This window comes from Humulus lupulus, chromosome 5 (genome assembly GCF_963169125.1).
Source record: "Humulus lupulus chromosome 5, drHumLupu1.1, whole genome shotgun sequence".
NCBI lineage: Eukaryota > Viridiplantae > Streptophyta > Magnoliopsida > Rosales > Cannabaceae > Humulus > Humulus lupulus.
This window is the reverse complement of record NC_084797.1, coordinates 48707067-48718126: the sequence shown is the minus strand read 5'-3', so window position 1 is coordinate 48718126 and position 11060 is coordinate 48707067.

Below are 11060 nucleotides of genomic sequence, written 5' to 3'. Positions count from 1 at the left end.
CGCTTAGCGAATTAAGCCCTATTTTAAACACACATTGTAACGATATTGGTTAACCAATGCGTTACACTATAGTCGCATATCATAGGGCAATGGGCCCTGGTGTGACTTTATAGTCATTTATTTAGGGCAGCGACCCCTCTGTGACTCTAGGTTCACATATATAGGGCAACGGGCCTTGGTGTGACATTGTAGTCACTTATCTGAATAAAGTGCATGCATGAGTAGGGTTATTACTGCTAGGCATGCTATTTATGATTATGTAATATGTTCTTAACTGCTTAGGAGTATGTTTAAGTTTTCTTGCTGAGCCTCGGGTCACAGGTGCTTTGTTGTGTAGGTAAGGGGAAAGGGAGGCTAGACCAACCATGAGTTGGAGAGCTTTGGTGGCCACATGTACATATGTGACTGCTCGACCACCACAATCAGGGTTTCTCAGAGGAACTAACATCAAACCCTATTTTCCCGCTTAGGTACTTTTGAGTTGTAATTAACCTTTTAAATGTTATTTTGAGTTCCCATGTATGGAATTAAAAGTTTTAATGAAATGGATATTTCTTTTTACCAAAATTTTAACCCTAAACCGTCAATTACATTTAGTTACACGTTTACGGCCAAGAGACTTTTTTAGAGAGTCTAGCACTATTTAAAATACACAGTGTAACGGTCTTAGCTTTCCAGGGAATTACAACTTGGTATCAGAGCGTGCCTAGGTTAAGGGATCCTGAAGACTAGCTATGCATGTACTCTACCACTAAAGAAATGCTCGATTCCGGGTTTGGTAGCTATTTATGTGGTTGTGTTTAACTGCTTAAATAGGATATAAATGTCTTATTTGCCTGCCTTATTAGGGTGCATGAGATATTTTGATAGGGCCTGGCCCTTGACTGTTGTGTGTATGCTAAAGATTTGCTTATTAGTGCTATTATTGCTTATGAATGCAAAGGGAATGCTTATCAGCACTGTGACATGCAAATGTATGATAGGAAATGCTTATTAGCACTGTTAGCACTGGTAAATGTTAAAGAAAATGCTTATTAGCATCGTTATCTATTTATAAATGTCAAGAAGTGCTTATTAGCACCATGTTTGGGTATGAATATGAATCGACATGCTTATTAAAATGTCAAGAAGTCTATTGAGTGTGAATGCTTTTTTGTTCGGTCTTGGACCGCAGCGCAACAAGAGGTATTGTTATTACTAACTAACTGGACTAATTGATTATTGCAGCAAGGTATAAGCTTGGAAGTATGCTTCCAAGGCAGTCAGATCTGCTAGCCAGCCAAGAAATACAGGTCGAGAATGATAATCAGGGTCATTCCCCTCCGCCAGCTCTAGAGAACTTGTAGCAAGTGCTTGCCAATATGCAAGCTAGATTTCAAATGTAGGAAGAAGAGATCCGCCTCATGTGACAGCAACATGTTCCAACAGGGAACATTCAGCTAGAGGTGCCACCAGTTTTGGTGGCGACAATAGTATAACCGTCTGAGGTTGGGAACAGATGGGAACCTCTTTTGAAAGGTTCAGAAAGCATCACCCTCCAGTCTTTGAGGGTAGTGCACATCCGACCAAGGCCAAGGAAAGGATGACCATGGTTACCGCTATACTAGTTTTCATAATGATAGTTGGAAATGAGATGGTGGCTAGTGCCACATATATGTTTCGAGAGGATGCTAGAATTTGATGGAAAGTTTTATCCAAGACCAAGAATGTTAATGCCATGGATTAGGAAGAGTTCAAAATTGTATTCAATGAGAAGTATTACAATGATGCAGTTAGGGCTATAAAGGTAGAAGAGTTGTGTAAGCTGTTACAGGGGAAAGATGTCAGTGACAGAGTACGGACAGAGATTCGATAGACTAGCCAAGTTTGCTACAGACTTGGTACCCATTATCCCAGCCGTGGCAACCAGGTTGGCCAAACATGTACGTGTCGCTCCATGCCCTTCAACTCATGCTTTGTCGGCCTTTCCCTTGCCCTTACCTGCACCATAGAGTACTTGTGAGACAAGGCCCAGCAGAAAAAAACTCCACACACATAGCATATAATAATTCATTCACGTAAATGCATAACTTTAAACAGATAACACCAACTATTCACATAGCTGCCTAAGCCGATCCAAGTGCACTACCAGGCACCGAGTTCATGATATTCACCGATCGGGTGAGTACAACACCCTAGATGGTCATACCATGGCGGCTTGCATTCAGCATGCTTGTTGTCGTTCCCGGCCTTTGTCGTTCTCGGCCTTCACCGATCCTGACCTTCGCCGATCCTAGCCTTCACCGATCCTGGCCTTCACTGATCAGTCATAATCACACAAACATGGCAAAACAATTATAAATAGTCATACATATCAATAAACACAAATAATTAGGCCAAGCCCTGCTCTACGGGAACAAATAGTTTTCTTACCTGGGTTCCGAGCTGACTGTATAGCGCAATCCCAAGCATGATTCCCTAAACCCGAGCCTTAGCGGTAAAACCTAGTTACAATGCAATAATAATGAACATCCATCAGAACCTAAACCAGTTAAAAAATTCTAAATAATACTCTAGCCTCTGGGACCTTGAATCCTACTAAACTGGGTAGTAGAATCCTTCCCGAGCCCTTAAGTCCAGGTTCCCAAGCTTAAATCCTATTTTGGGCATTTCCCCTAATTTGAATCGTGGCCCGTCCCCCTAGGGTGGTAGTGTGCTACAATTCAGAGAGCGCCAAGGCTCTTTTCTGGGGACTGCGGTCCGTGGCTCGCCTCAACCTACGCCACGACACATTCACAGTTTCAGAGGTTTCCCAAGCCTTCTGGGTTCATGCGAGTTGTGGCACCTGAAGAACATGGCCACAGCTCAAGCCCCAGAACCCAGAATTTTCCAACGTTTTTCTCAAATCAAATCCACAAAAATGACCAAAAATTATACCTACAATCCATATCAATACAACAAGATCAACATAACTACCCCAAATACTACACCAGAGACTCACGAAAACTCAAAATCAAACCAAAGTTTAAACCTAGGCAAAGACATTTAACTTACAGCTGAAACTTAACAAAATCATAATAGAACCTTACCTAAATCAGGGAATTCTACCCTCAGTTAAACCCCAAGCACTTCAAGCTTCAAGATCCTTCAAATCCTCAGCCAATTCCCCTTCAGTTCCAAGTTTTCCTCTTGAATTTCAGTGAAAACCACCAAGCTAGGGAGAGAGAGTGTATGTATCGGAGAAGAGAGAAAAGGGCTGAGAGTATCTAAGTGTTTCTTTTCTCTTCTTATTGAGTCTAGAGTCTTAAGGCTCTATGTCTATCCCTTGCACTACAACGACCAAATTGAACTACAATGACCAAATTTCCCCTACATTAGCTCTTAGCCTTTTAATACCACTAAGGGAAATTTCGTCATTCACACCATTCCCACTAATTCCTCGAGTATTCCAATAAATCCCCAATTACTCCCCGACATACCCAAATAACCATGAAATCACTATTCGTTACCCGGTAAATCCCGAACATGTACTACATTACCAAAATACCCCTAGGCTCACCCTGATTTGGGAATTTGACCCCGTTGTGACTATTCCGTTAATTCACTGCCTTGGATTGCCTTAGACAACACATCTCAAATATATCACCGCATAACACGCATATATATATATATACCATGAACGAGTCTAAAATTATAAATATGCCCTTAACAACATGAATGGACCCACATGCATATTTAATTCCCCTAAACATGCAAATCTAGTCATAATTATTGAATTCAAATAATCACATAGTAATACAAATATATCAAAATTAATCACGTAGTAATATAATTAAACTATTATGCCTCCCTTGGCACACTAATCAAGGGACTAAGCCTTATTAGAAAATTTGGGACGTTACAACTATCCCCTCCTTATAGAAGTTTCATCCTCGAATTTCACCTTAATAACTCGGGATATCGATCTCGCATATCAGACTCAAGCTCCCAAGTTTCCTCTTCTAATTTGTTATTTCTCCATATACTTTCACTAAAGCAATGGTCTTATTCCACAAGGCTTTATCTTTCCGATCTAGGATCTGAACCGACTTCTCCTTATAAGACAAATCTTGATCCAACTCCACGTTTTCATAACTTAGCACATGTGTAGAATCTGATACGTACTTTCAAAGCATGGACACACGTAATACGTTGTGAACCCCTGTTAAATCTGGAGGGATAGCCAATCTATAAGCCACCTCTCCAACCTATTCCAGAATCTCAAGGGGGCCAACGAGCCTATGACTTAACTTGCCTCTCACTCCAAATCGTTTGACTCCTTTCAAAGGAGAAACTTTAAGAAACACATGATCACTGACTTGAAACTATACACTCTTGTGTTTCAAGTCTAAGTAACTCTTTTGTCTACTCTGGGAGGCGAGCATCCAAGCTCTAATCTTCTCAATTACCTCGTTAGTCTTTTGAATGGCTTCAGGACCAAAGTATTTCCTTTCACCCGTCATATCCCAATGAATAAGTGATCTACACTTCCTCCCATACAATATTTCATACAGAGTCACTCCAATAGATACTTACTCAAAGATACCCCAAAGTCCAGCACACAGGCCCACAACATATCCTCTAGTATCTGAATCGTCCTCTTAGACTGTCCATCCATATGAGGATGATAGGCGATACTGAACTGCAACTATATGCCCATAACCTTCTTCAGGTTCAATCAAAACTTAGAGGTGAAGGTGGGCTCCCTGTCGGACAACATTTGACCTCAGAACCCCATGGAGACACACGATCTCCATCACGTACAACTTGGCATACTACTCCACCATATAAGTTATTTTAACAGGAAATAAGGGGGCAGATTTTGTGTACCTATGCATAATCATCGACAAAGAATCATGGTGATATTCTCTCACTTCCACTCTGGAATACCTAAAGGCACCAACAACTCTGCTGGCCTTTGGCGTTCAGCCTTCACCTGGTGACATGTTAAACACTTGGCCACATAGTGTTATATTATTTCATATAATATAATGTTAGATTAAAAAATGTGACAAAATGTGATTTTTCACACCTTGTAACATATTATTGACAGTCACAAAATTGGCACATGTGTGTGCCCAAATGTGAGATATTTTGGAGTTACAAAATCAGTCACAAATATGTAACTCCCAAATATTACCCAATAATGTGTAGATTGTATGTTACACATTTGAGATTGGATGTCACAAAGCCGTGATGAAATATGGCTGTTGGAAGCATGTTTTTAACTCCCATTAGGTGTTTGGAGGTTACAAAATCATGTGGGAAAGGATTTGGGACGTTTGGGAACATTTTGGAAAAATGACATTTGTGCTGATAATAGCCTGTGGCCTTGGCCTGGCGGACAGAGGACAGTGGCCACAGCCTGGGGGACAAAGGCCAGTTGCCGCGGCCAGTGAGGCTAACAAGCAATTTGTTTTTTCAATTTTTCCAATTTGAACGGTTCTAACATCCCAAGTGACTCCCAAATCTCTATTTTAATTCCACAAACATCCAATTAAATATTGGTAATGTAACGCCCTACTACCTTAGAGTCGTTACTAAGTGAGTTTAAAATGTGCATTTAACTTGCTAATCAAGAATTTAGGTCAAAAGTGTAACTAAACCGTATTAAAATCACACAATTTGAAAATGTACTCATTCATTGAAAATTATGAAGCGTTCAACATTCGGGATCCCCAAAATAATGTTTATAAATATTTACAACTCAAAAATATGATTAAAGTCGACTATACGACAAAATATAATTTGGTACAATACATCTCCCAAAAATACCCCTAGCCGTGGCAGCCAGGCAGGCCAAACATGTACGCCCCGCTTCACGCTCTCTATACTCATGGTTGGTCGACTTTCCCCCTTGCCTTTACCTACACCATAAAGCACCTGTGAGCTGAAGCCCAGCAAGAAAACTCACACAAATAGATAACATATGCATATCTTTCACTTAAAACATAGTCAAACTGCTAACAAGCTAAACACATACGGCCATGCCGTCCCAGGCACTTTACCAGGCCCTAGGTTCACGGTCTGCACTGTGAGGATATCCCAGGTACCCTTTAGGGTCTCACCCTGGAAACTTGCACTCCGTGTGCTAAACGCTGCTCCCGGCCCCTTGCCGTTCTCGGCCTTCGCCGTTCCCAGCCCTCGTCGTTCCCGGCCCTATGCCGTTCATTCACATATACGCACACATTGCATAATGAAACAAATACTCAAACACGTATTAACATAATCAATGGGGCGATGCCCTGCACACAATAATATATGGTCATGCCCTGCAACATAACTATGGGGTGTCGCCCTACTCTACGAGTACAGCAGTATTCTTACCTCTGTCCCAAGCTTCTTGAGCACCGAAATCCCGAGCACAGTCCTCTAACTCAAGCCTCGCTGAAAACCTAGTCAAAAGACATACATAGCACTCTAATTACTAACCAATTCATAATAATCCCCTGGAACCAATCCCATGCTCTCAGGACCTCTCATTTCCCCACACAAGGTAGCGAAAGCGTCCCCGAGCCCCCTGAGCCAAAACCCTAACTTTCTCGATCCATAGGCTATCACTTTTCCAGCTTGCATCAGCACACACTCTAAACCCTGTCTGGAAGAATCAAAATAAACCACAAACTTCTCATTGTCCATCGACACACTCAACACTAGCGCGGTGATCATTCGCCGCTTAAATTCCTTGAAACTGTTCTCACACCTATCCATCCAAACATACTTAGTCTTCTTCCTTGTCAATTCAGTCAACAATGTAGCTATCCTTGAAAATCCCTCAACAAACTGCCGATAATACCCTGCCAATCCCCAAAAACTCCTAACTTCAGAAACACTACTCGGTCTAGGCCAATCCCTCACTGCCTCAATCTTACTTGGATCAACCAGAATCCCTTCTTTACTGACAATATGGCCCAGAAATGTGAGTTGTGGTAGCCAAAATTTTCACTTGCTGAACTTAGCATATAACCTAAGCTCTCTCAACCACTACAATACCAAACACAGATTCTACTCATGCTCTGACTCTGACTGAGAATACACCAGAATGTCGTCAATAAACACAATCACGAACTTGTCCAAGTAGTCCTTGAAAACCTTGTTCATCATGTCCATAAAAGTTGTTGGGACATTGGTTAATCCAAAGGACATAACCAGAAATTCATAGTGTCCATACCTCATGCGGAAATAGGTCTTTGGGATGTCCTCTTCTTTAATCCTTAACTGATGGTAACCTGACTGGAGATCAATCTTGGAAAACACTGTCTTCCCTTGTAACTGGTCAAACAAGTCATCGATCCTAGGTAGTGGGTACTTGTTCTTAATGGTAAACTTGTTCAACTCCCTATAGTCAATACACATCCTAAGAGACACTACAAGAAAAAACAATATTCATAACACTTAAAAACTGCTAACCGAGACTATTGATAACGCTTCTGAAAATGCTAACATAGCCCCTGTTATTAAAAGTCCAGTTTTTTCTATAACAGTATTTGAATGTTATGTTAGATGTTATCTTAAACTATTCAATAACACATTTTTAGTTGCTATAATATTCAAATAATAACATTTAGATAGAGTTTTTGGTTATAAATTTGAAGTTTAATCTTATACTTTTTTCATAACACTTTTCAACTTTTACATTTGATTATTTTGATAACATTTTTAGTTTGTTATATTATATAAACCATAATGATTTCTTACGCTTATAATATGTTTTTAAATCATAACATATAGTAATAAAATTTTAAATTTTATTTTGATAAGTATACTTATATGGTTTTTTTTTAATTAAAAGATTTTCATTATTGTATTTTGATAAAAAAAAAAATTCCAAATTAATCATAAAATGTAATTCTCAATAGATTGATAAACCATAAGTATTACATTAAACAATAACTAATTCAAACCATGAAAGTGTCTACTCCATGAGATCTTAGTTCTAACTTAAGTTTGAAAGCATAACATAATAAAGTTTTATAATCTTGAACAATTTGTACTTCAAAAATGAAAAATAGAAACATTACAAGATACACAAAAGTAAACCATGCGTGAAACTTGCTCCATCCTTCAATTCACCATCCTTTCTGCACTTGTCTTTGTTGTGAGTCCATTTGCTTAGCTACAACAAAATTTAAATAAGTAATGCTTTAACTTAAAGTTATAGTAAACTAAAAGAGTACATAAAAAAAGTTAATTACCTAATTATAACTTTATCAGCTGGCAATGCAATTATACTACCTATAGCATCTTCTATAGTAGACATAACTGTTGAAGGCCTCCACAGAAATGCATCATTCTTTCTCACAAGATCTATCCCCTCTTTCATAGCACTAGGCCCAAGAGGAACATGGTGAACCTCATGCTTTGGGTCACTTGAGATAAAATAACCTTCTGCAATAATTTCTCCAGATCCAATCCAATCTAATATTTTCCATTTTGAGCCAAATGTGTGGATCTTGACACTCTAACAATATATCAATAAAACAAATTCAGCAGCAGTAAATGATTTTATATTGAATATTATATGTTTTAGATTTTATCATTTTCATATAATTAGTATCATAATTACCTGAGTGGAATGAACATGAGAAATTGATTGAACATTGACATTTGATTGCTCCTCTCTCTGAGTAGATGTATTCTATTTACAAGTAAGATAGAAAGACATGAATTCAACATCAAAATTAAAAAAAAATACAAAAGTAAAGACTAACCAAAAAATAAAACATGAATCTTAGTTATTATTGAAAGTCAGCCACGTGAAAATATAGTTTCAGCATCAAAATACTTACTTGATTTTTCATTAAAGAAACAATGAGTTGCTCCATGTGTTGCATTTTGTCTTTCAAATCATTGCATTGACCTTCTATCTTCATCAGATGGTCATCTCTTTCTGACACAATTTGCAACTTTGACCGAGTAACTCCTCTTCCAAAATCTCTCATGTATGTATTTTTTTTAGGACCAAGGACTTTTGTGAGGATGTCTTCATTACCACTTGTCGTTGAAGACATAGCAGGATCTTTCTTATATTCTTCAACCAAATCCTTCAAAAATAAATAGTATCAATAAATGTATTCAAACAAATGAGTTAGTTAAAACTAAAGTCACATGATTTTGAAAGGGCAAGGTGTATACAAAAGCTTCAGCCACTTCTGAATTTACTGGTTCGCCATTTTTCTTCTTATGTGCTTTGGTCCAAACATCAACTCTAGAAGGTGGTGTTTTGGTTTCACTATGGTTCATCTATCAAAATAACAAAATAAGTTAACAAAATATCTAAACCAAATTCTATAATAAAACAACTGTAAATATGTTTGGCTTGACCAATTCATCAATCAATCTTGCATAACCTTTGCGACTACAAGTGTGGGGTAGTTGCTTTGTCTGTATTTTTCTGAATTTATCACTTGTATCATAAGAATATAAAGTTAATAGAGACATTAAACTATAAATTTTAATCATAAATATATTTGGTTATAAGATGTTAAGAATAAAATACCTTAAACTCAGCACTATTTTTTTCCTTAACAAAACTTTTCCACTCATTTATGGATTTAATATTATCAGGCTTTAGATTCAATCTTGCTTCTTCATTCGGTGCCTTTCTTATTTTAGTAACTAGCCTTGATTTTGAAGCTCTCCAAAGATCTGCCATACTTTTGAATATATAGTTCTTTTGCCAATCTTTGTCTACCTTATATCTTGCCTAGTAAAAATAATAATAGGTTAGTATTAATGTAAATGAATTTCAACAAATTTCATGTTCAATGAATAAAACCTGAATATATATACCTGAATAGATTTCCATAAGACCTCTTTCATTCCTAGAGAATCTTCCTCCAATGTTTTATCGTTACTGGTACAATTTCTCTAACAAGTGCACCCAAAAATGAAGACAAAGAAATTGATGTTGCACCTATTGGTTGTCCCTTTGAGTTAAACTTAAATTCCAAACGACCATCACTGTCTATTGCAATAGACTTCATTTTACTAGGGCCTCTAGTTCTCTTTTGGGTAATAGGCGCAACAACTTCTTCATGTAGTTCTTGTTCGTCTGGCAAGTTTTCAAGAATTGTTTCATTTGGGTTTTCTGGGATTTGTAGGTGTTGTGATTTTCTTGTGGTTGTTGGTGAGATGGCAAGGTCATTTGAAGGACTAATTTCTACTTCAACCACTCTTTTAATAGATCCCGTAGTGGCTGTCATTGAAGCTAAGAATGGAGAAATTAGGTCATTAGTAGGTGGTCTCACTATTTTTTCAAGAGAGTCTATTGGTTGTTCAACCTCAAATAGATTTTTAAGAGATCTCCTTGTCACAGGGGAGATGGGTATTTCTTCTTCATCAGAAGAGTCATTTCTTACAATCATTCTACGTGTCTTTTTCATTAGAGACACATCCTTAGTATATCTCTTTTCATTGAGGAGTTTAACTAATTTTCCTGTAGGTATGTGTTTTGGCCTCTTTCCTTTTGTAGATGGAGGTGACATATCTTGTACTTGGCAAACTCTTTGACTAGTTTCTGATCAACCGTTTCTATAATTAGTACGAATTTTGATGAGTTACAAAAATCATATATAACAACATATTATCAATTATCACAAAAAAAAAAAAAAAAAAAAGTCAGAAAGAAAGTAAGAAATAGTCATTCTTGGCATCAAAGAAAGAAAAATTCAAAGTGTCATACTAATAGTAAAAGAGCGGATAAGCATCTCTTGGTCCATCATTTTTGCCAGTTTTATCCTCATATTATTTTATATTTTCTTTTTCCACTCCATAAAAATGTAGAATTTTTACATTACATATGACTGTTTTAGTAATTGCACTGATTTTTGTTTTGGACTATTGTTTTTTTTTTGGAAGTTTTCTCTCTCTCTCTAAAAGTTTTTGTCTAACCTTATACATAATAGTAAGTATTTATATGATTTAAATATAAAATCATCACACATATTATCAACATATATGTATTTTCTCACTAACTACCACTCATTTTTATTTGTTTAGGTTCAATCACCAGTAATAGATACCCAAAAAAATAATCACTG